Raw genomic sequence first — 27,346 nt, 5'->3', positions numbered from 1 at the left:
CCCACGTAGATGGAATTGTCGCCATTGTGAAAGACGAACTTAAGGCCGATCTGGATAAACTAAACCAGAATTTGCAACTATAAACGAGACAGTAGCCGAGTTGAGACAGGATGTAGACCATTTCGACGGAAAAATCCGCGATCTCGAGCGTCGTCAAGAGCAGACGAGTGAGGTGATGGACCGACATGCTGAAGAAAACAAGCACATACTCACGTTGATGGACCGACATGCTGAAGAAAACAAGCACATTCTCGCGTTGGTGGATCGCCAGGCTACAGAACATAAACAGATAGTTGCCGAGGAGGTTCGACGTGCCATGCAAGAAGCGGCCACAGAGTTGAGGACTCCATATAGTGGCCCTGCGGAATCATCGCCTTCAGCCAGACATCACAACGTCAAGACGCCGAAGTTCGACGGTACGACGTCTTGGGCGATATTCCGTCGCCAGTTCGAGGCCACCGCAGCACATAATGGGTGGACCCCAGCGGAGAAGACTACTCAGCTGCTGACCGCGCTTCAAGGACAGGCGTCGGAGATTCTTCACAGCGTTCCAGAAGATGGGACAGCCGCTGAGATAATGGCGGCCCTGGAGGGACGTTATGGTGACCATCAACTTGCTGCAGCATTTAGGACCCAACTAAAAACGAGGGTCCAACAGTCAGGCGAGTCCCTACAAGAATTCGCGATGGCGGTGGAACAACTGGCCCATAAGGCCCTCAGGGGCCTACCTAATGATTTCATCGCTGGAGAGGCGGCCTACACCTTCGGAAGCGGAGTTCGAGACCCGGAAATAAGACAACAGCTACTCTTAGCAGAGCATCGCACCATCAACGCAGCTCTGGCGGCGGCCCTCAGGATGGAGGCAGCCAAGTTGACTGCGAACGTCTCGGCATTGCACCGGATTAGGAGCGTCGCGGCGGCCGACGTCGAGGAGCGTCAACCGAAATCACCCGAGCGACGAAGACGAGGAGTGCCTACCTGCTGGTCCTGCGGCGAGCCTGGACACCTGAGGAGGGACTGTGACCGATCTGGTCACAAACAGGAAAACTAAAAGGGGCCGATGCGATGAGGGGCACGTCGGCGCCGTCATCACCATCCCCTCGGCTGATCTTGAAGACGGTTAACAGAAGATGCGACGATGGGCTGATTGCTGACGGATGGATAAGAGGCCGCCCATGCAGAGTACTGGTAGACACCGGGGCGTCGCTCACCATCGCCAGACCGGAAGTCGTGCGTGGACTACCTGGGAGGACGCCGCTGCGCCGATATGAGCTACGTACTGCCTCGGGCGAGAGCCTGCCCATCCAGAAAGAGGTTTTCCTGGATTTGACCTTGGGAAAGAGGAGACTGGAGATGTGGGTGTTCGTAGCCAACATCACTGAAGACGTCATCCTGGGACTCGACGCCATGCGGATCTTCGATGCAACGGTGGACGTCAGGCGCCGTATCCTGCGTTTTGGTCAGGATGAAGTGTTCCTGAGGGACGTCGAAGACCAACCCATGGCCAGCAGACTTACCTTGGAGAATCATGTGACAATCCCAGCAGGCTGCGAGATGGTGGTGACGGCAAGACTGGACGGACAACCTAAGAGAAACCTGCTCCTCGATTCACAAACAACTCCGATATATGGGGTTTATGTGGCCAGATCCCTACTCCCGAATCAGAAGGTGGTACCGGTGAGGGTCCTGAATGTCACCAATCGGGACAAGGAGGTGCCTAGTGGAACTGTACTAGGTTGCGTCGAGCCGGTGGTGTCTGTGACGTCTCTGGCAGATAACGAGGAGTGTCACCGACCACGTCCAGATCTAGACCCATCACTGAAAGAGCTGACTCGAGAATTGCCGGCGAATTTAAGCAAAAGAGAAAGAAGACAAGTCCACGATCTACTGACAGATTTTCAAGACGTGCTCAGTCTGTCTGAAAACGACTACGGGAGAACGGAGAAAGTTCAGCACCGCATCGACACCGGAAATTCTCGCCCAATCAGACAGCCTCCTCGACGCGTCCCTCTAGCGAAACAGAGGGAGATTGACAGCCAACTGGAGGGCATGAAAGCAAGTGGAGTCATCGAGGAATCCGACAGCCCTTGGTCATCACCTGTGGTGCTGGTGAAGAAGAAGAATGGGGACCTGCGTTTCTGCGTGGACTACAGAAGACTTAATGACGTCACCAGGAAAGACTGCTTTCCCCTTCCACGAATTGACGACACCTTGGACACCCTGGCCGGAGCAGAGTGGTTCTCGACGTTGGATCTCAAGTCAGGATACTGGCAGGTGGCGCTACATCCTGAGGACAAGGAGAAAACGGCATTCTCTACAGGCCAGGGACTATGGCAGTTCACCGTTATGCCGTTCGGCCTCTGCAACGCCCCGGCTACATTCCAGAGACTAATGGAGTCCGTAATGAGAGGCCTGACATACGACACATATTTGCTGTACCTTGATGACGTCATCGTGGTGGGCAAAACTTTCAGCGAACAGCTGTTGAACCTGAGGAAAGTGTTCGAGAGACTGCGACAAGCCAGGCTGAAGTTGAACCCGAAGAAATGTCGTCTGTTCCAGAAGAAGGTCAGCTACTTGGGGCACGTAGTAGGGACGAACGGAGTGGCCACGGACCCGGAGAAGCTACAAGCCGTCAGAGGATGGCCGAGACCGAGGGACAAACAGGAGTTGCGCCGCTTTCTCGGCCTCTGCACTTATTACAAAAGGTTCGTAGCTGGGTATGCCAACATCGCTAAGCCTCTAACCCAGCTGACCGAGGAGAAACGACAATTCCAGTGGACGGACGAGGCGGAGTCATCCTTCCAGTCACTGAAAGAGGCGCTCTGCACTGCTCCTGTACTGGGATATCCCATCCCTGGAAGGAAGTTCACGCTCGACACGGACGCTAGCAACGTAGGCATCGGCGGAGTACTCTCTCAGGAACAGGACGGGCAAGAGAGGGTGATTGGCTACTTCAGACGAACATTGTCCAAGGCTGAGAGGAACTACTGCGTGACCCGTAGAGAACTTCTTGCTATTGTGGAAGCCCTGAAGCATTTCCACAAATATTTGTATGGCCAGGAGTTCCATCTGAGGACAGACCATTCTGCACTCACCTGGCTATTGGGCTTCAAGAATCTGGAGGGGCAGACCGCCCGTTGGGTTCAACGACTGCAGGAGTACAACTTCACCTCCGAACACCGACAAGGGAAGAAACATTCCAACGCTGATGCCTTATCACGACGCCCGTGCCCGGATGGCTGTAAACACTGCCTGAAAGTAGAAGAGCGGGATGGCGCCCACGCAGTCCGAGCAATTGCCGCCCAGCCGAGCCCAGGATGGGATAACGCCGCCATAAGGAGGGGGCAGCTGGAGGAACCAAACATTGGACAGCTACTGCGTGATGTGGAGTCCGGCCAGAGACCAGTATGGGCCGATATCGCCAACCGTAGCACCACTTACAAGAGCTACTGGGCCCAGTGGGAATCCTTCACTGTCAAGGACGGTATCCTGAAGAGGATTTGGGAGTCGGCCGATGGAAGGACCCACATAGAACAACTTGTCCTGCCCAAGAGCAAGGTGAAGGAAGTGCTGGAGGAGACTCATGCTGGAGTAACTGGAGGCCACCTGGGAGCCAATAGGACGCTGGACAAGTTAAGGCACAGGTTCTATTGGTTGCATCAGAGAAAAGACACGGAACAATGGTGCCGAAGATGCGACACCTGTGCAGCCAGTCGCGGACCAAGGACCCGCAGCAGGGGAGCCATGCAGCAGTACAACGTGGGAGCTCCTTTTGAGAGGATCGCCATCGACGTTGCTGGACCGTTCCCGGTCACGGATCGCGGAAACCGCTACCTGCTAGTCGCCATGGATTACTTCACAAAATGGCCAGAGGTGTACGCGATTCCCAACCAAGAGGCTTCGACGGTGGCCGACGCTTGACAACTTCATCTGCCGATTCGGGGTGCCCCGGGAATTGCATAGCGATCAGGGGCGCAACTTCGAATCCAACTTGATGGGAGAATTGCTCGAGCGTCTGGGGGTGCATAAAACCAGGACCACTCCCCTCCACCCACAGTCCGACGGCATGGTGGAACGATACATCAAAACCGTGGAGGAGCACCTGCGGAAGGTGGTGTCCAACCATCAACGAGACTGGGATGCCAGAGTCCCACTGTTCCTCTTGGCCTACAGAGCTTCGGTCCACGATACAACAGGGATGACACCGGCAAACATGGTCTTCGGGAGAGAGCTGCGCCTGCCCTGCGATCTGCTGTTTGGCACGCCACCCAGCGCCGACCAGCCAGCAACTGACTATGTGGCAGAACTCACCGAGAGGTTGAATGGAGTTCACCAACTGGCCAGAGAGCACCTCAAGATGGCCAGCGACAGGATGAAAGTGCGATACGACAGATTAGCCAACTCTGCAGGATTCCAGGAGGGCGACCTGGTGTGGCTGTATCGACCTACCAGGACCAAAGGGAAATCACCAAAGCTGCAGCGTGCCTGGGATGGACCATACCGCGTGGTGACCCGGATCAACGACGTGGTGTACCGCATCCAGCGACAACCTCGAGGGAAGATGATGGTGGTGCATCTGGACCGATTAGCAGCCTACCAAGGGACTGCCCGAGACGAGCAGTCCTAAGGAGGGAGCAATGTGACAGCGACGTGAGATTCGAACTCACGACCAGCGTCCCGCAAGAAAGCAGATCGCACAGGCTCCACGGAACATTGAGTGACGTCGCGCGGTGGAGAGAAGAGAGAGGGTGTATTACGTCAACGCGACGAGTTTGCGCGCGCATCTGGTGCTGGTAGAGAGGAGAGGGCTCTGGATTTCTCTGGAGTGCCATCTCAAGAGACGCGTGGAACTTTCGAGGCTACGTCGCTGTGGTTATAAATTACGGTCGCGAAGGAACGACAGCAGTTTTCAGTTATTCAGTCAGTGAGTAAGCCAGAGCAAGCAAGCCAGACTTGTGTGCCGGAGTTCGACTCGAGTATGCGTCCGCATCTGCGTCAGCATCCGAAGGCCTGAGTTCGAGTGCAGTGGACCGCAGTTGGAGGGACCTGAGTTCGAGTGCAGTGGACCGCAGTTGGAGGGACCCGAGTTCGAGTACAGTGAACTGTCTCTGAAGGTCTGTGGTACGAGATACTGTGAACTCGAGTGACTGAGATAGAAGAACTGTGAACTGAGAACTGGTAGTTCTGATTTGTAAATAGTACTGTGTAAATATTAGTTAAGATTAACAGTTCATTGTTGTGCGTAATAGTCCAAGTAAGTTGTCATTGTCGTCGGTGGAGTGCTATAACGAATACTGTGTTGAGTGAAAATTCCAATTGTTGCCGAGAGCGTTTAAGGCGAATTGTAGAAAGGAATTATTGTTGTGAGGAATAAATTACATTGTTGTTACTAATAAAATTCACAATATAAAGAATGGGCGATTTTTGTATCATTTGTCGTGCTCATTTCAGATCTGTTTTCAAATTTTTTTTTATCACCCAGGGTTTTAGAGTAATTATGTGAAATGTACTTTAGACTTTTCTGGTATTGATACCTTGTAACATTTTACCTAAGATCATATTTACCAAAAATGTGTGTGAAATAAATTTTAGGCTATATTTCGCTTGACAAACATCTCCTTTGAGTGTCCAGCAGTAGTCGGACAGAATATTTGGGCTCCATTTTTTCTGGTAGTGCCTTACCATTTCAGAAAAATCCTGATGAAAACGCTCCCCATGTTCGTCGCTCACTACCCGAAGGTTTTGAGGAAAGAAAGAACAGACAAGAATCCAAGAAGTTATTTTGAGAGATACGTGACACACCATCATGTTATAGTTCTGAATCAACTCACTGACAAGTTCTCCGTAATCTTTTGATCTATATGATTCTTAGAAGAATCATACAAACTAAATGATGATTCCTAGAAAGTAACAGTCTGTTGAATGATCCTTAGGTTCCCGGCATATCATTGGAACTGGAAAAGGCATATGATGAGATCCTTTTAGCCAACGATTTCAGGGACCAAGTTTCTATCCTCGTATATTTTGTAATCAAAAGAATACTCGTAAGCTCTTTTAACTAATGTAGTAAAATTCACTTTTGTGCTTTCAAAGTTAATTAATCACAAACGTAACAAAAATTTTTTTGTGATTTACACAGTATTTCGAAATATGTTTCACTTTTAAAGATACTTTTACCAGACTTAAAATTAGGATAAAGAAATCATAGGTTATAAACTTGTTTCATGATTTTAAGTTCCAACTCAACTGAGAATTAATAGGCCTACTAACTCTCTCATTCTTATGAGGAATAAAAATTCATTTTTATGAATTCTGATTTTACAGGCAACAGCAATACAAAGTTATAGGTCAATTATTGCTAAAGCAATATGATGAAATATTTTCTTCCCATTAGCGACAAAAAATACTGGATTGTAGAAAAATTCTGACTTCATTTTGTGGAATCAGCAGATGGCATTACATAAGAAACAGTAGAAATTGTACATTTAACAAAATCATTGTTGACCAGTGTAATTAGCAATAGATTTATCCCCCATTTTGCCTACTTATTTTACTATTGAGTATTTCAGTCTTCTTGTGAAAGTACCAAATTGCAATGGTATTTCCTCTTAACTAGGTATCTGCAAACTTTCTAATTGTTATTTTTCCAAGTGCCCTCTAGTAGTGTAAGTTATAAAAAAATATATAAACTCAGTGCTGAAAACTGAATTATCATCTATGCACACTTGTGCGCACTCCCTATTATTATAACTTAGCCTACAAATAATATAACAACCTTCCAAAGTAGCATGAATTGTAAGATTAGATTAGATGTAACCAGGGGTGGCTTTCGAAGGGGGGCTGCGGAGCTGCAGCACCCCCAGACATTTGTGACTCTTGACTCGTTTTATGTTGTGAAATACATTTATTATACAGTCTTTATTTAGCGACTCTAATTTTTTTTTTTTAATTTCGCTTTCATTGACATGCACGCAATCGTTAGTGAAGTCACTTCCTCCCCTGGTGCAGCCAGAGCGAAACGAGAGACAAGGACGGATTGGTGAAGCCACTTCCTCCCCTGGAGCTGCCAATATCGTCTTGGATGCTTTGCGCGTTAGTTTTATCCCTCCCCCTGCTACTCCTCGCCGTGAATCCAGAGTTCCAGGCGCTGCAGAATTTGCAGCAGTTTATCAGTAGCGCGCAGTTTTAAATACATTTTCTTTAATGTTGTGAGTATGACAAGTGCAACAATGTTTAATGCTGTACAATATTTACCGTCTATTCAGTTCAGCACCTTAACAATTCAGGAGAAATGTCAAATTAAGTGCCCATCAGTTGAAACTCATAATGGAAAGAGCCGCTGAACAAAATAGCCTACAAAGCTCGCATTTTTTTTGCTAATTTATCCAGTATCCCTGCTTTCTTCTCTCGATCTCCACACAGCCTGTATTAGATTAATGTGTTTCAAAGACAATTCCATCAGCTGGGGCAACAAGATGGAGTATTAAAATACGAACAGTAAATGTTTTCATGAGAATTGCTAGAATGTTTTCAAACCATAATGGAATCTGAAACATCTAACATCACAATAAATGAGGCAAGCGCCCTGGTGCGTACTCTTGAAGATCCTGAATTCAATTTCTGGCTCTTTTTTTTTTTTTTCATTTATTGATGTATCATGTAGATATATTATAAAACCAACTACAACATCGCCAGTTAGATATTTCTAAGATTCAAATCTGCATATAAAAAATTAAATTCTGGTTTATTTAACGACACTCGCAACTGCAGCGTCGCCGGTGTGCCGGAATTTTATCCTGCAGGATTCTTTTAATGCCAGTAAATCCACTGACACGAGTCTGTCTCATCTAAACACACTTAAATGCCATCGACCTGGGCCGGGATCGAACCCGCAACCGACTATGCTACCGAGGCCGACTCTGCATATCAAGCTTTGTTAATGCCATACAGACAATACGGAACAGTGCACAGTTGAGCAGCGAGATATGTGAAAATGAAAACCCTAAAATGCGTCGTAAGGTCGAAGGGATTCAGACAAGGGTTGCGGCAGCCAAGGAAGTGTGTGACCTCATTATCACATAAGCTAACACCCGATTCCAGTTAATAGATCACCTGATATTATCTTCTCTTCTGTGTCAAGAAAAATTTGAAAGCTATAAAAGCTCAATTCCTGAAAATGGCCTAAATGCATATGTGAAGCTTTTTCCAACGTTCGATAAAGACAAATTGAAAAGGAACTCACTGTGTTGTATCAGAGACAAGAATTCAGAAATATCAGTGACGCAGTCAAGCTCTTGCAGTTTCTTCTATCTGAGAACTTGCAGGCCTCATTTTCAGAAGTTGTGGAACTACTACGCATAGCTATCACCATACCAATGACAACTTCCGAACCAGAGCGTTGCTTTTCGTGTTTGAAGAGAGTGTTAAGCGACATCGGAGTTTAATAAGAAGAGGATTCAAAAGTTTGCAACCTACAAGACAAGGCGCATGGAACTAATCTTTAAATAAGGTAAGTTGCATGGTTTATTTTTTTATGCAGCCCCCTTGAATTCAATACCCACGAGCCGCCACTGGATGTAACAAAGGAAAAATTCATAGAATAGGAGAATACATAGGTAAGAGTCAAATGATAAGGGCGTCCAATGATAATTACACCGAAGGCACAACCCAATACTACGGAATTCATTCTTACCTCTATAAAGTAGTCTATTACAACAAAAATGAACCACAACAAGAACCACAAATTAGCGATCGTCAATTCCTAATTAAGAAATAGAATACGGGATTCCAGAGGATGAATGCTATGATCAAGGGAGCTGTGAGCAACGGTACGAAAGCCAGACAGTGTAAAAAAAGGAAAACAGCATTAAAATATAAATGACAGGGGTTTTACAATCTTCTGGTCACTGGATTGAGATGTCTGCGATTTATGTTTATTTTTTTAGTTGGTTATTTAACCATCCTGTATCAACAGTTAGGTTATTTAGCGTCGATGAAATTGGTGAGAGCAAGGTGAAGTGATGCAGAGGATTCGCCATAGATTACCTGACAGTCGCCTCACGATTAGGTAGGATTACCAGATTACAAAACTAAGAAAAGAGTACATTTTGCAATAACTCGAGAGAACATGCGCAGATTTATTGTAATATTTATTTTTATTATTGTTATTATTATTATTATTATTATTATTATTATTATTATTATTATTATTATTATTATTATTATTATTCAGAGTATGAAGCTGGCCGTAATTATTTTAAATGTCATCTTCCTACAATTAGTCGTGCCTTACAATCAGGGGCGGCTTTCGAAGGGGGGCTGCGGAGCTGCAGCACCCCCAGACATTTGTGGCTCTTGTCTCGTTTTATGTTGTGAAATACATTTATTATACAGTCTCTATTTAGCGGCTCGGATTTTTTTAAATTTCGCTCTCATTGACATGCACGCAATCGTTAGTAAAGTCACTTCCTCCCTTGGTGCTGCCAGAGCGAAACCAGAGACAAGGACTCTAGGGTGAAGCCACTTCCTCCCCTGGAGCTGCCAGTCTCGTCTCGGAAGCTTTGCGCGTTAGTTTTACCCCTCCCCCTGCTAGCCCCTTGCCGAGAATCCAGAGTTTCCTGGCGCTGCAAAATTTACAGCAGTTTGTCAGTAGCGCGCAGTTTTAAATACATTTCCTTTAACGTTATGAGTATATTAACAAGTGCGACAATGTTTAATTCTGTACAATATTTACAATCTATTCAGTTCAGTACCTTAACAATTCAGAAGAAATGTGAAATGCCTATCAATTGAATCTCATAATGGAAAGAGCCGCTAAACAAAATAGCCTACAAAGCTCGCATATTTTTTGAAAATGTATCCAGAATCCCTGCTTTCTTCTCTCGATCTCCACACAGTCTGTATTAAATTAATGTGTTTGAAAGACAATTCCATCAGCTGGGGCAACAAGATGGAGTTTTAAATAAGAACAGTAAATGTTGTTCATGAGAAGGAGCCATTGCTAGAATGTTTTCAAACCATAACGGAATCTGAAACATATAACAACATCACAATAAATGAGGCAAGCGTTCTGGTGCGTACTCTTGAAGATCCTGAATTCAATTTCTCGCTGTTTTTTTTTTTTTTTTTTTTTTTTTTCCTTTATTGATGTATCATGTAGATATATTATACAACCAATTACAACATCGCCAGTTAGATATTTCTAAGGCTCAAATCTGCATATAAAAAAATTAAATTATGGTTTATTTAACGACACTCGTAACTACAGTGGTTATATCAGCGTCGCTGGTGTGGCGGAATTTTGTCCCGCAGGATTCTTTTAAATGCCAATAAATCTACTGACATGAGCCTGTCTCATTTAAACACACTTAAATGCCATCGACCTGGACCGGGATCGAACCCGCAAACGACTATGCTACAGAGGCCGAGTCTGCATGTCAAGCTTTTAATGCCATACAGACAATAAGGAACAGTGCACAGTTGAGCAGCGAGATCTGTGGAAATGAAAACCCTAAAAAGTGTCGTAAGGTCGATGGGTTTCAGACAAGGGTTGCGGCAGCCAAGGAAGTGTGTGACCTCATTATGAGACAAGCCAACACCCGATTCCAGTTCATAGATCATCTGATATTATTTTCTCTTCTGTGTCAAGAAAAATTTGAGTGCTACAAAAGCTCATTTCCTGAAAATGACCTAAATGTATGTGTGAAGCTTTTCCCAATGTTCGATAAAGACAAACTAAAAGCGGAACTCACTGTGTTGCATCAGAGACAAGAATTCAGAAATATCAGTGGCGCAGTCAAGCTTTTGCAGTTTCTTCTTTCTGAGAACTTGCAGGCCTCATTTTCAGAAGTTGTGAAAGTACTACGCATAGCTATCACCATACCGATGACAACTTCCAAACCAGAACGTTGCTTTTCGTGTTTGAAGAGAGTAAAATCCTATCTTAGAAATACGATGAGAGAAGAGAGGCTGACCACATTAGCTATGTTTTCCATTATAAATATTATGTTAAATGACATATCGGATTTTAATAAGATGATTCAAAAGTTTGTAACCTACAAGGCAAGGCGCATGGAACTAATCTTTAAATACAGTAAGGTAAGTTGCTTGGTTTATTTTTGTATGCAGCCCCCCTTAATTCAATACCCACGAGCCGCCACTGCTTACAATTTACTTGTATTTTGATGAACTTCTGATCTTATTAAGAAGTTCCTTGTCCTCCAAGCAGTGTGTATAAAACTGGGAGCAACTTACGTTTCTGAAATTGAACTGGGTCAACAATAAATTTTTGACTGAATCCACAGTCTGTTTCTTTCTGTTGTCCATTGTTTTCATTAAGCTAAAAATACTTTCGACATTGGTATTATATGCAGATATAGCATAAAAAACTCTCATATCTTAAAAAAATTGAAATTAGCTTACTCACTGTTTAGGAGGCAATGCTTCACCGCATTCTTTATCATCCTCATTTGTTACCAAGAAATTTGTCAGATTTGCAAGTTGATCAGACAGAAGGGATTTCTCAATACTAACTCACAAATCACTTCATAATCAATTTTTTTTAAACACAGGAAATTCATTAAATTCACATTTTCATCGTGACATTATGTCTGCAGTCTGATTCAAATTAATACAAGAAAATAGAAAGGATCCCAATAAAAATAACAATTCTCCTACACTCGTACAAATCACTAACAAGCGGGTAAAGATTATAATATGCTGTAGTATACCAACACTGCCACTGCACAAAGAATGATACTGCAATGCATGACAGTGAGCCAGAGCCCCTATCACGCCGTAGCGGAGAAGTGACAAGTATGTTCCCAAATTGAAGCAGCAGAGAGCCGCCATTTGTTTGGAAGAAAACGCTCGGGATTTCTAAACCACTATTTGAATACGTGTTGTATTGTGTATCCAAAAGCAAAATGTTTTTGTTCACTGGAACATACTTCCTTTCCGATATACCTTTAATAACGTGTTTCTGCTGTCAGCAGAGTTGCTAGGTTTTCTGCGACGGAAATCAGGATATTAGAAGCTAACATTAGACTTATCATGACTTAATCATAAGATTTATAGTTGTTCTCTGCAAAGTAGTGTTCGCGTGCTTTTAATGTAATATTCGCCTCCTTGAGGAACACTAAAATACGAAGGACACACAGTACAGTGAATACTATAGGCTAATCGTTTTTTTCTTTTATTAACCACGAATTCGTTACTAAATTAACTTTGCAACTTTTCTTTTTCGGAACTGGTACTGCAATAGTATATCTGACAATGAATCCATGTTTAAACATAGTTCAGTAAACTATAAAACGCAGCAATTGTATGTGTCTGTTATTAGTGTAAAATAGTGTAGGTTAAACTGCTGTATGAAATGAAAGGCAGTAGTAGTAGTAGTAGTAGTAGTAGTAGTAGTAGTAGTGGTAGTGGTAGTGGTCACGTGGTACGCGGCCTCCATTAAGTTTCCAAACATTGCTGGCAGAATAGCAGAATACATAGTTAGATTCGTGTATTTTATGTTATAGATAGAGTGATTTATATGGTAATAGTGCGAAATGGTAGGCTGTGCAGCTTACGGGTGCACAAATAGATCAGAAAAAAAAATTCCCAAAGGATCCAGCAAGGAGGAAGATATGGGCTGCTAAAGTTAAACGTGATGGTTGGTTTCCAACTAATGCTTCTGTGCTGTGTGAAGTACATTTTGAAAATTCAATGTGGGAGAAAACTAGGGTGGATGGTACAAGAAAATTGAGGACAAATGCTGTACCAACTCTCTTTTGTTTTTCCAAACCACAAAACCCGAGAAATACACCAAAAGATCATAGTTTTGCTACATGTGCTGATAGTGTTACAACAGAGAATTTTGCTGAAGAAACTGCTGCTACCAGTATTCTTACAGAACCAGCAGATCCGCAACTGGAATCTGTAACAAACATTCTTACAGAACAAGCAGATCGACAACTGGAATCTGTAACAAATTTGTATTCTAAACGTTACAATGCATTACTCGCAAAGTCACACAAATATAGGAAAAAGTTGCAGAAATTAAAACAGGAACAGACACAGTCGTCTGATTCTTGGCTCTTAAGACGTATTTTTAACGAGGATCAAATACGAACTTTGAAGCGCAAAAGTCCGGCTTTTATGAAGTGGGGTAATGCTACAGTAAAAAAGCCCTGAAATTGAAATTCTTGTGTGGAAACAGTGGATACGAGGACAATTTCAATCAGGGAATCCTTTGCCTTCCTTGAGGACTCTACGCCGTAGACTACAATCTCTTCAGTTCGAAAGTGGTATTCTAAATGAAGTGTTTGATTTTCTGAAAATTAAAGTTGATTCCTTTTCTGCCCAACAGGAAAAAGACTGCGATGGATGAAATGGCAATAACTCCGTCACAAACCTATGATCCATCAATAAATAGGTATTTAGATAATGTTAATTTATCAGGACATTCTGGAATTGCCACACACGCATTAGCAATTATGGTTGGTGGAATAACTTCTCATTGGAAGCAGACAGTGGCATATTATTTCACAGGGAATTCTGTCAATGGATTTGTTTTTAGAGATATTTTAATAGAGGTTATTGAGAAAACAGAAAACCTTGGCTTAAATGTCATGAGTATCACATCTGATATGCGAGGATCTAATCAGGCACTGTGGAAAGCTTGGAATATCACTGCTGGACGATACAGCAAAATTATGAATTACATTCCACATCCTCTTGATGAGTCGAGAAAAATATATATTCTGGCTGATGTACCACACTTATTGAAGAACATCAGAAGTATGCTGGTTAATAATGTTGTAATAGTAACTCCTGATACAATAAAAGACAAATATAATTTACCTACCAATACCATCAGTGCTGAGCATATTCAGTGTCTTATTGCTGAACAAGACAAATTACGCTTCAAGCTGGCACCAAAATTAACTCAACAGGACATGACTCCTAAACATTTTCAGGTAATACAGTAGTATTTATATGTATTATTTATTTTGTTGCATATATGACTAAATGCTTTATTTATGTATTAAATATTGAATATTATCATTTTCAGACAATGAGGGTGTCTACATCAATCAATGTGTTAAACAACGAGGTCAGTAGTGCACTGAAATTCATTACAGAGGCAACAAGTACACCAGAATTCCAGACAACTGCTTGGTTTATTGGTGCTGTGGAGGAGTGTTTTTCTTTAGTGACGTCTAGGCATCCATCGATGGCATTGAGTAACAATAATCCAGAAATGTATGAAAGAGCAGTCACTTTTTTAAGAGATTTTATGTATATATTCACTGAACTGAGAGTTGGACAGAAAGCATCTTGGAAGCCTTCCCAGACAGGTGTACTTATATCTACACAGTCTATCTTAGATCTCCGAAGTGTTTTTTTATGTAGGTGAAAAATCTTATGATTTTCTTTTAACCTGTAAGTTCACTCAAGATTGCCTAGAAAATCTCTTTGGTCTTATTAGGGCAAAGCAAGTGATTTCAAATGCATCGCAATTTAGAAGTAACCAAAAATTATTGTGTGTATCACAGTTTCTAAGAGACGTCAAAAATGGAAGCTATGAAAATGATGATAGGGAGCCCTTAGCCGACTTTCTTTATGTTCTTCCACAACAGTCAAGTGAGGTTACAAGTGAGCAACAAGATTCTTCAGGCATCAGCGAAGTTCCAGTTACATTGCCAGTCATCCCTACAACTGGCAACACAGTAGTAAGGCAACTAAAGGTGAATGTTACTTATGTCTCGTCCACTATAGATACATAGGCCAGTTTTACACTAAACATAACTTGTTGCTTGTGAATAATGACAACCTCATAAAATATCCTATCAATTGAATAATCGATCTTGCTATGTACAAGATAATAATATTATAATAACAGATTTTCTTTGCATTTTTTTAACTCATCATATTAAACAGAGAAATGGAATAAGGACAAATTAATAACATTATTTTAAGAAATACAGGAAACAAGCACGAATAATATTCATCATTTTTAATGATCTTGGGATAGAAAAAAACCTATGGAATAGAAATTACATACAAATGTGCGTGTAATAAACAATAAGCAAACCATCTTTGATTAATCATTTCAAAACAACGTGAATATAGCGTCGATTGTGTAGGAAAATAATTTCTTATATGTTCCTCCCAATGTGCATCATTGTTAACTTATGAAAACAAATGAAAATTAGCATGACATATAAACACATATTCAAGGCGAACTTCCCCAGGTCCCGTCTGTTGTGCGAGTTCTACAAAAGGGCGGCACTCCTATATCTACCTGGCTTTCGACATTTCTGATCTTCTCTCCTGGCAGTGGCTTAGGTGTAATCCCTTCTGATGTCAGGGTGCCTGGAAGGCAGAGTTACATTACCCTGATGATATGATAGAATTATCATGATTATGTAGCAGGAGAGCTGACTTAAATCTGAACTTAATCTAAATTCCTGACCATGAACGAACACAGGAATAATGCTCTCTATGGAAAAAATTCCTGTGCTGTTACAGGGAATCGAACCTAGAACCTCATGAACTATAGCCAGAAGCTCTGATCACTAGCCTCGTGCTAAACTTTTAGCATGTGAAATGTGGGGCTCTTCTTTCTCGGTGCTTGATATTTTCTTAACTCTCAAATGTACTATAATTGTCATCTCTGTACACAAAGATAGGTACTAGTATAACTTAAAGATTAACTTTTAATGCGATAATATTTTATGGTTCTAGCATATTTCCGCTCTTTTTAACTTAAATGCCTTTAGTTATAGTGATAAAGCAATAATAATTTAAAAAACGCCATGTTGCAGTGTTGTGTATTTCCCAGTTGCATTGTCTACGACATTGATATTCCTTGATGTACACCCAATAAAATTCGTTAGGAAGTCCTGAGATCTACTGTCTAAGCTCTTTATTTCACCAGTTTGTTTGTGAGTTCGAATTTTAAAATAAAGAAATGACTAACTTCAGTGCTTCAAGGAAAGGCATGGCATTGTCTTCAGAGTGGTGATTGGAGAAGAAAAATATAGGCTATTCCGAATTGTGTCGGTTATTCTTGGCATGCAAGTGAAAGACATCTTGCAGAAATCAGCCTTTAAGAAGTCTTTAATGCTGTTAAAAAAAAATATATATATATTTTTTTTAAATGTCAGAAAAAGAAAACTGTCTTATAATTAAGGAGGGAAATGCAAGTGCTGGAGCAATCAAAACTGCACTTCACATTTCTGCTCTGCACAAATGCTACAGGGACCAAGAAGTTGACTCCATTGGTTATCAGCTGATTATAAATAAGATAGGCTATATTTAAAATAGTTTAAAAACTTGTCAGTTTAGGAAAATATGAAGTACATTTTAGATGTTAATTGTTTTTAGTATCATTTAGCATATTTAATTTAAAGTTTTAATCATTAATTATCTTTCATGTTGTTTCAATTGTATACAAGGCAGACAAATGCACATAAATATTATAGGCCAGGAACCAACTAGAATTTTTAATATTGAATGTTAAATATTACATCTGGTAAGAAATCTCGGTAAGCATTTTGAATTTTTGTTTATCGAGTCTGAATTATTTCGCATTATTACAAAAATTATTTTTGAGTATTACAGTCACTCGGTATTAACTAACTCTTCTTATAGAGCAGGCTGGGCACTGAGAGCGAATTCAAACTCTAAACAGAGATGCTTAATATTGATCCATCATGACATCAACGCTGTGCGGTGTTCGGTGGGGAAAGAAGGGGTTGAAGAGAAGTCATATGGCTCCCCGTGAAAGAGTAGAATTCGCTCTTGTTGCCCAGCCCTGTTATAAAGGGATCATTTTCAAGTTCCCAGAAAATCGTTCTGTGAGGTTGGCTGCTTTTATGTTTAAAAATCACGTATCAGTAGATCTCTTCTGAGAAAATCACTGTTGTTTGAAGTTTTGAACTAAGGCATTCAAATCTAAATTGATATTTTTCGAGTAAAAACTATAATTATATTGCATTCTTCCTGTATGAATTGACTTGTGAGAAGTATTGAATTTTATCAAAATCTTTTGAATTAGATGCTAAGATTAATGCTTTGTGACATTGTGTGTGTATGTATAATATATATCACTACATAATGTGTAGAGAAAGTGTTATTGTGCAAAACTTAAATATAGATTTTCACAACATTTACATATGTAACATCCCCAATTTCCTGCTAATGGCTTCATTGCCAGATGCAAGGCACTAGACAACAACATCCCCAATTTTTGAAAAGTGATATTTGGAGTGCCATCTTACATTTATTTCTGATAAACTACTTTTACTGTCGTTAAACAGTGTCATTGTTCAACTAACATGGATGATAAATATGAAGGAAGAAAGTTTGATACTTAGAAGTTGGCCGTTTCAGTGAATTTTAAGGATTACCAAAAATTAATTTTTTTTTTCTGTGTGTGTTATTTTTTTTCTCATATCAATATCCTTTTCTCTTTTCATATTACCTGTAATTCTTGACTGATTTTGAAGAGTGCTTAACTTTATATCTTCAATCTACTAATACCAGTAAAAATAAAAAATTAGCCTACTTCTTTTAATCCTTTTGTAAAGATAAAACTGTCACAGTATTAAAAAAAAAAAAGGTAGGCCTACCTAGATAATAGAAAAAATATAAGTTTTTTAAATTTCGAAGAAGTTCCAACTTACTAGAAGAAAGTAAATTACATTTTAAAAAAGAACGAGAGAAAGTAAATATTAAACTACGGTACTTGCTTCTATAAGGACACATTTTGAACAAAATATAGTTATTTCTGAAAGAGTTGTAATTATTTGAGGTACTGGTAGTGAATATAAGGGCAAGGAAGTATAATTTTCCAGTGCATTACTTGGATCAGTGATCAGTTAATACAAAGTATTGTAGCCTATAGGTTTCTGAATTGAATTGAATTTAAATGGGGAGGGCCATGACAGCCCTAGCACTGCGACCTGAAAGACCTATTGCGCTTGCCTGTCATAATATCCTATCAGTCCTATAGTTGATGTTCTTGATGAACTGAATCAAACTAAGAGCCTATAGGTTTCAGTGCAGTAAATAGTGATTTTTTTATAGTAAATACTTTTTATATCACAGTCATTCATATTTTGTAGGTGGCATTGGCCAGCTTTTACGAAAATGATGGTGAAGATAATCCTGTTGAGGAAGAAGATGAACAACAGCCTGTTGAGGAATTACCAGATCAGCAACCTGCATCAGACCCAAAACAAAAGCCAAAGCCTGGGAATGTGTTCTCATCACGGTATGTTTAAATATTTAATAACTTATTACCATCAATCAAGATGTCACTACCAACATTACTTTTTCCTCTTGCTTTCATGATGAACATTTCTTACATGGGAACCATGGGGGTTGAATCCATAATTTCATAAGTTTTGCTATGTTCTATTCTAACTTGAAAAGACAGGGTTAAAAGAGAGAAATTCCTCCTCTTGTAATCAAACCCATGGCCATCTTATCTTACATGTGTTTTATGTATGTATTTGTACGAATGAAATTAATTACATATATATATATATATATATATATATATATATTTATTTATATATACACACACAGTAGAACTCGGTTATAACGACATTCAAGGGACCTGAAAAATTGTGTCGTTATAAACGAGTGATGTAATAACCGAGGATATAGTATTACCGGTATGCTTAAAGACAAAATAGGTTATGGGAACATATACAAAATTGTCCGCTAGAGTAGATGTATGTTAGTGTTCTTACATATTTGTCATTTACTTTTTTAGATTACAGAGAATATTTGAAAGTACGGTACTATATAGTTTAACGAAATTATAGGCTTACATTACAAATTACATGCAATAACATGCTGTATGAACTCACCACACAATGTCAGTTGGAAGTAAAACAATCAGTCATTTTTTCTGTACTCAGCTCTTTGCCCAATACACACTTTCTAAATTACGTTCTAAGTTCATAATCTCAATCACAATTTTGCTGCTCCCTCCTCTGACTTTATGGTATCGATTCACAACTCTAATGGTGTCTAGAGCTTCACTTACAGTAGGGATTGACACTTCGGATATTTCGTCTTCTTCTTCCTCCTCCTTGTCTTCCTCTTCTTCGGCATTTTTCAATTCTCTCACAATATCGTCATCTTTCTTGAGCCTCAGTTGTAACAATATTATCGTCTGTTGTTGCATACTCCTAATCATACTGACTCAAAACATCACCATTCACTTTTCATAGCCATCAGATAAAGTCAAACCATCTTCATCTTCATCATCTGCATCACCAGCTGCAACTTAGCTGAGTTGAAAGAATTCTGGTATGGTTGAAACAGTTCTGGATGATTTTGACTGTTACTCGACTCCATGTTTTTTTTTTTTTTTTTTTTTTTTTTTTTCAGTAACTCTGATTGTTTCCAACAATGCCACAATATGATCCTGCTTCTTCTCGATGCATTCTATCAGTCTCAATAAAATGAATTTGCGTTAGTGGCATTTGAGACTCCTTATTACTTCTTGATCCATGGGCTGCAGTACGCTTGTAGTGTTTACAGGGAAGAACACAAGCTTAATGTTCTTGAGGTCTTCAAGCACAGGGTGTGCTGGACAATTGTCCACAAGCAACTGGATTTTCCGTTTTTGAGTTCGGAGCTCCCTGTCCCAACGCCTCAGTTCAGTTTCAAACAAATCTGAAGTCATCCGGGATTCTTTGACTTTCCAATCACAAGCAATTTTTTTCTCAGTTCCATCAGCATTTGTACAAACAAGAACTGTGATTCTATCTTTGAATAATTTTCCGCCAACTCGTTTCTCACCTTTAAATTTAAAGGTTTTGTCAGGTGTCAATTTAAAGAAAATGCCAATTTCATAGGGATTAAAAATGTTACTGTCTGGATACTTTGGCATACAGTGGGCCATACATTAGTATTCAAAAGTGAAATTGGCTTTGACGTTATGTTTTGTTCTTTATGTTTCAAGGAGTCACATCCTACAATAATGAATGTACTACCTTACCTTCCACCCTGTATACAGGACTCCTACAAAATACCTTTCCGATTTCGAACACATGTAATTTACGTTCTATGCATCTGAGGTGTATGGAAAAAGAAAGTCAAAAAGGTTAGTTGTGGCAACATTGTTTTCCTAATTGGTAACACTGCCTCATAAGAGCGTATATAAACAGATTTGTTCATTGTTGAAGCAAAATGGCTGCTATAGAGGATAGAAAGCTTGATTTTCAAGTGAGCAGGTCGGTTATTAATGAGCAACGGCATTACCGAACAAAATTTGGTGCAGATCCATCCAATGGGCCTACAATCCGTAAATGGTACACTGTTTTAAGGCAAGATTCTTCGCAAGCGGTTGCGATTTCATTTGCACCTACCACAGTTGCTGCAAGTCCTAAAACCTGAGGACAAAGTGCTACGAAGAAATTTCTGCATAAGTATGCAGACTTTAATTGAAATCGATGATGAATTTATTCGTTCCGTGATGTTTTCTGACGAAGCTACTTTTCACCTTTCTGGTAAGGTAAACAGACATAACCTCAGAATCTGGGGATCGAAAAATCCGCGTACGTATGTGGAACTTGACTATAGGCTTGATGTGTGCCGTGTTACCAATGGGGAACACATTAAACAACTTTAAGGTAAAAAACTACCGAGCGGGCTAGGGGCGTGGTAGAGGGCTGGCCTTGCATTCGGTAGGTCCGGGCTTCGATCCCAGGGGCCGGCAATCCTAACTGAGATTTCCTCAGTTATTTCCAGGCAAATGCCGGGATTGTACCTCTTGAAAGTCCGGCCATGGACGGCGATCCTTCCCTTAATCCTTTCATGTGTGTGAGTGAATGCTGTGTAATGTCTTAAATGTTTGTGTTGTATCGGAGGTGGCCCTGGCATTGAGCTGATCCCTCATCTGGGGAGGCCCTTCATGTCCTTGTGTGATCAAAAAAGTATGTATGTGATCCAATAGATTAATTCCTCTCCCGACAGGTAGCGGTCTTGTCAGGCCAGTGTGGCGTGGGTCGTATAAATGAACCTAAAACGGAGAGGTTAATCTAAGGGAAAGAAAGAAAAGTAAGAAACTAAACTTTCTGAGTATGTTTACCAATGATGCATTAGCATTTTTAATTGACGTGCAGATATCAGCTCCACGTGGAGTCATACTGTTCATTAATGTCGACAAAATAGTCAGTAGGCTAATTTTAATTTCAGTTTTAATCGAAAGTCATCTTATAGCTTAAAATTTATTCATTGTAGATTGTGGTGGTAGAAATCAATGCATTGCTGTCGCCTCATGTCACTATAAAAATAATTTGTGACGGGATAACTTTTAAAATGAAAATGTGACAACACCGCTTGAGATTACAAATATTGATGCGTGAAATAAGTTATATAGGTATAATACAAAGCCTACCGTTTGGGTATTCATTGAACGATTTTCTATAAAAATATACATTGACGTTAATATTGCGTATCATTAAAAACACTTTGAACATTGAAATCAGCTCGAAATATAAATTCGTTACCTTAAGAATTATGGACATTAAACGATTATTTCTGTTCTCTGGTTCTCGTCTGAAGACTAAAAATTCCAAGAAGAAAAGCAGCTAGTAGAAGCTGGCCTGGACTATAGAGATGATCATATTTATTTTACTTATTTTATATTCTTTTGATGAAAACTAGAATTCAAGAATTTGTTGTCGTTCTCTTTTGTATGTCCAGATGGAACAGTAGGCCTAATGGTTACCGATCCATGTTATATTTGAAGGAAGCATGTTATCATGATTAGAATTTTAGAACCTTCCGAATATCCAGTATTTTGATAAGAGGTTATAACAATATTCAAGTTGGATATTTGTTGATCGAGGAATAACGTATTCCAGTTCGGATGTGTCTCGCCTCATGAATAATGCAGAGTCCATTACGAATTGCGCCCCTGGCGCTCAGCATCTTCTTACTTGGTCCCTGACCCTCAACCCGCATGCTTCTTCAAGGTTACGACACTAGAATGCAACGTGACGTCACACGATGCAGCCTGACAAATGTTGCCAACTAGTGACAATGTCTTATTTAGAGACAACTTTTGTTTTCTCATCGCATAAATTTCATAGGTCACTGCGCAGAATCACAGTGTTGTTTCCTGTTTAAGATTTGTGCATAATGCATTGATTTCAAGGTTGTGATGGACTTAGAGACGAAGTAATATGTCAGGTATCATTGTGTAAAACAGCGAGTTTAGTAATTACACCATTACAACAAAGAAAAAAACGTATTACAATATACTGCAGCAGACTGCTGGGATATAGCTATAATATAATAATATCGGGTGTAACTGAATTCAGGTAGATCCTAAATGCATATACATTTTACAGTTATGCTTCGATTTACGTAAAACTTGGAAAGTGTTTATGTGATATAAAATAAACATTTATAAATATTATCCATTTTGAAGTCGACCTGGTTGGCAAGTTGGTGTAGCGCTGGCCTTCTATGCCCAAGGTTGCGGGTTCGATCCCAGGCCAGGTCGATGGCATTTAAGTGTGCTTAAATGCGACAGGCTCATGTCAGTAGATTTACTGGCATGTAAAAGAACTCCTGCGGGACAAAATTCCGGCACATCCGGCGACGCTGATATAACCTCTGCAGTTGCGAGCGTCGTTAAATAAAACATAAATTTTTTTTTTTTTTTTTTCCATTTTGCGTACACTACTTTTAACACTTGAATATAAGTAATTGATTAACTAGCGGACTTACTTGTGTTAATTATGTAAGTTTGTGCGGCTTACAGCTGTTTCAGTGCTTCATCACCATCCTCAGAGCCTACTAGATCTCTGCATCATCTCGAACTTCTCTGCCTGGTATGTGGGTGCGTTTGATTGTTGAAAGGTGTTGAAAGGTGGAGTCAAATAGTGTGTGTGTGTGTGTGTGTGTGTGTGTGTGTGTGCTGAAATTGATCTGTGTGTTGAGAATTTGATCGGGGTGTGTTTTAGTTTGTTTGTATATTTCGTATTGTTCTAGTGTGTTGAGTTTTTGGTTTTTGGGTTGTATGTGTAGGATTTCCATGTCCGCATTTATGTCATTTGCTCCATGAGAGATGCATGACCATAACGCAGCACAAATACGAGTACCCATGGACGACCAATCACAATAGCCGATGTAGTAACTTTTCTCGTAACCAGATGGCACATGCATGTTAAACAAAGTTCACAAAGTTCTGTACCGAGTGTTAAAGTTAACTTCTGCACATTTTTGTGTGTACTTCTTCATTCATTCGATAGTCAGTAATACATAGACTTCGTGGAATTGCCACGAGAATCGTAAGGTTTACTACGCACGCGGTATAGGGTATAGACTTTATGAGAAGGGGACGTGCAACGGATGGAGTGAGTAAACACTGAGTAGTATACTGCGGTTACAATAAAATATGTATCCTGCATTCAAGAAATATAATGAATGACCATTGAAATAGGAAACGTCTAAACATGTAAATACACAATTATTTTGTAGTGAGATATATTAACTCTTAAAATTTAATGTAAAATACTCACATCATCCTTGAATATGTGCATTGGAGTGAAGAGTTACGTACATTTTGAGCGACTGCAAAGTGAACCTTCTCCGATGATCACTCAAACAGTTTTCATATTGGGAAAATGTACGTTCAACATCACACGATGTAACAGGTGCATATTTGAAGAACGGAAAGTCAGTACTGTTTAGTACACCAACTTCAGACGTCTTGTCATGACATCATTTATAATACGTAATTGTGAATAGGCAGAATTTTTAGCAATAACGTTTCTCAACTTACATTTCACTTTTTTCGAAATTAGTGAATTGTTATTTTGGATAACGGTTTGTGATACTTTATACACTATATTAAGGGCTTCTGAGAGTTGTAGTTTGGACGATTCTAACAGGGTGATGCTTTTGGACACGATTTTGAAATTAGAATCAACGAACAGAATATCTTCCAATAGCTGTTCAGAAGGCAAAGATTTTACAGCTGCAACAGCGGAACTGTCTATGCTATCCAATGCATCAATTATTTCCATTATTTTGCCGTAATATTTTGCATAATAATTAACAGCATCCAACCACGTTTTCCAACGGGTCAAGACTGGCTGGTGGGGTAAGGGTATTCCAGGGGCAATTACTTGGAACAGCAACACTCTCACTGTAGTATGTTTAATTGAATTCTTGTCTGCACTGAACAAATGTAATATTTAATGTGGTAGAGCGGTCTGTATGTATGGTTAGCATTGGTTATGTGATCGGCGTATGTAGATGTATTGTGTCCTCTGGTTATTGCTTTAATGTGTTCTCTGTAGCGTGTTTGGAATGATCTGCCTGTCTGTCCAATGTAGAACTTGTCGCAACTATTACATGTGAGTTTGTATACACCTGTGTGGTCGTATTTATTTGTTTGCGTTTTTTGTGTGTTGAGATGTCTTTGTAGTGTGTTTTCTGTTCTGTATGCTATGTTGTATTTCTGCTTTCTGAATAAAGATGCGATCTTATGTGTGCTTTTGTTTTCATATGTTAGTGTGATGTATTTCTTGTGTTCTTGTGTTTAAAAGAAATAGTTGCTTACAAATTGAATATACTATTTTTAGAAGAGACATGTTTCTAACAAAATTGCATAATTCGGAAATAATCTTAGCATTGAGGCTTGCAGGATAAGAAGACCCTCATTTTGCACATTCAACGCAGATATATCTCCTCTGTTCTGAGCATGCCAGTTTATTGCACTTCACACAAGATAATTTTGTTTTTCTGCCTTTAGCACGGGGACATAAAGCAAATCTAGCTTGTTTCATTTGTTTCATCCCATGCCACGATAGGTACATCAGAGTTTACTGTATATCATCACCTCTTACACTTACAGCCATCACTAACACAATGACAAGAAATGGCTATAAATACTTACAAACGTGCTTGTATACCCCACGAAGCTCGTGAAACGTGTGTACTGCTTTGAAGCCCACAGCCTACTGAGGAGTGGAAACTATTCTAAGTAGTGAATGAATGAATACCTGTGGTTTGAGAGTTGTTGAAAGCCATCCAAAGATATGGCAACGAAATATAAGCTTTTGTGAGTATGCATTCTAGGGTTAAATAATATTTATAATTGATTAACTAGCGGACTTACTCGTGTTAATTATGTAAGTTTGTGCGGCTTACAGCTGTTTCGGTGCTTCATCACCATCCTCAGAGCCTACAAGATCTCGGCGTCATCTCGAACTTCTCTGCTTGTTATGTGGGTGCGTTTGATTGTTGAAAGGTGTTGAAAGGTGGAGTCAGCAATTTTCAAACACTGACATTGTCATTATGGTTATTAAGTTCAGAAGTTCTGTAATTTTGTAATGTTATAAAGTTAATTTGTTTTTTCAACATCAAATTTATTTTTTCATAATCCAAAATTCCTTGCATAACATATAAATAAATAATTTAATAAAAAATAAAATCCATTGTACACAATAGATCCAAAAGAATATGTGGGGTGACTAGTAACTCCAAATATACAACCAAAACTGTCAAAAAAGGGTATAGAGTCCAGGGTTAAATATCGTTTCCGGTTTAACCGGAAAACATTAATTTTCTTATTTCATATGGAATACGCTGTATATAGGATGATTCAAAAGTTCGGCGACATAGACAAACTCCATTCTTAGTGCAGATAGCGAAAAATGGAAAGAGGAGAAAGTTGTTGGAGAGATTTAGTTTTAAATCTAATGTGCTTGAATTTTCAGCATAGAATATACCGTTGAGGCTGTACACTAGTACGACACACCAGCCAATTCCAATGCTGCCAAATAAGTGGCTTTTCCGCTAGTTCTACCGGATTTCAGATATGCAGTGTATCGAGTAAATGACGAAATGATGACCATAATAAATTAGTATTGTTGTCAATAGAAGTTCAGGGAAAGCCGCCAGGCAAGAATGAAAGTCCCCTGAATTTTTATGCTATCAACGTAAAGAAATATTAGAAATGTTTCTTTGCACTGTGACAAGTTAAATAACCACTAAACTCTGCATGTAAACTATTTTTCTTCGTTAAATTATACGTATCTAAAATCCGGTGGAACTAGCGGAAAAGCCACTAATTTGGCAGCATTGGGACTGGAAGGTGTGTCGTACTCAACGAGATATAACTCGTTGGTCGTACTAGTGTACAGCTTCAACAGTTTATCCTACATTGAAAATTAAAGCATATTAGATTGAAAAATATATAATATTTACAACTTTACTCTTTTTCAATTTTTTGCTATCTGCACTAATAACGGAGTTTATCTATGCCTTTGTTGCTGGACTTTTGAATCACTCTGTATTTCTAGATTCTTTGACTCTTCTTCATATTCTGAATCTAATGATGTGTAATATATCCAGGTTTAAATAGATAGTCTTTTGTTTGATGCATATGTAAACAACAATAGCTGCTGTGGAAGATCGCAGTTTGAAAAAATAAATGTTTATTTACATGGTTTATTTGTCGTTGCTATGACGAACAGGTTATAATCTATAATACTATAACAACACAGTCTAGTATATACGGTCACGAAGCTCAATACGTAGGGAATATGCATCCATAGATAGTTGCAGACATAAGAACGGCACTGGGTATAAGAAGTATAGTATAGTGCAAGAGGTAATTCAATACCAAAAGAACTGGGAAGAGCATGTCAACCGAATGTCCCCTGACAGACTACCGCAGCAAGCTTTCTTTCATAAACCGAATGGAAGACGGGATATGGGACGGCCGAGAACCAGATGGAAAGGCCAGTTTCAAGAATAAATGTCTTTGGCGTGGAACGAGATAAATCCCAATCCTTGGAAGGGCAAAAGAAGATAGTTGCTAACCACTAACATCGCTACTATCGCCTCATCTCAGACAATGCGAAATAGTACCGGCACAGTCTATTGTTCCTAGTACCCTCAACAACTCAAGCTTCGTGACTGTATATACTAGACTGTAATAACAGTTGCTCAGTACTTAAATAATAAATTCGGCGATAACTAGAAAAGCACCAATGGATTTATTACATGGCCAGCTAGCTCACTTGACTTATCAGCGTTAGACTTCTTTGCATTTCCTCATTAGAAATATATTGCTTTTTCAACACCATCGACTTTACAGGATTTACAAAATCGAGTTACAGCAGTAATAATTATTGTAACAGCTCAGTAATTATAATTACATAACGTTATGAGGGAGGTAATTGATAGAGTCAGGTAATGTCAAGGTGCTACTGGAGGACATTTTGAGCAACACATTAAAGCTTGGATTACTATTTAGGATTATTGTATTGAAATTTCTTTGCTAATTTTAAAGAACTCTAGGTTC

General features: G+C 39.9%; 1 protein-coding gene and 1 long non-coding RNA gene across 5 annotated transcripts in view; one reads left to right on the top strand and one right to left on the bottom strand.

Annotated features, from left to right (window-relative positions):
* The window catches only part of LOC138692962 (zinc finger protein 665-like), a 130,305-nt gene that overhangs the window by 27,282 nt on the left and 75,677 nt on the right, over positions 1-27,346 (bottom strand). For 2 of the 3 annotated variants that reach the window (XM_069816382.1, XM_069816383.1), the window contains exon 1: positions 8,696-8,810. The exons of the other annotated variant lie outside the window; for it this stretch is intronic. The gene's annotated coding sequence lies outside the window, so the exon portion shown is untranslated. Of the gene's footprint in view, positions 1-8,695; positions 8,811-27,346 lie in introns of those variants that run through there. 3 annotated transcript variants of the gene reach the window in all.
* LOC138692965 (uncharacterized) lies at positions 8,828-25,350 on the top strand. 2 transcript variants are annotated; one of them, XR_011330183.1, is made up of 4 exons: positions 11,471-13,967; positions 14,063-14,738; positions 18,123-18,271; positions 22,790-25,350. It is a non-coding gene; the product is annotated as an uncharacterized lncRNA (long non-coding RNA). The 2 variants fall into 2 exon arrangements; XR_011330184.1 differs by lacking the exons at positions 11,471-13,967; positions 14,063-14,738 and adding an exon at positions 8,828-9,070.

Source organism: Periplaneta americana, chromosome 17 (genome assembly GCF_040183065.1).
Source record: "Periplaneta americana isolate PAMFEO1 chromosome 17, P.americana_PAMFEO1_priV1, whole genome shotgun sequence".
NCBI classification, from domain to species: Eukaryota; Metazoa; Arthropoda; class Insecta; order Blattodea; family Blattidae; genus Periplaneta; species Periplaneta americana.
The sequence above is the reverse complement of the archived record's forward strand: the minus strand, read 5'-3'. Positions and strand labels throughout refer to the sequence as shown.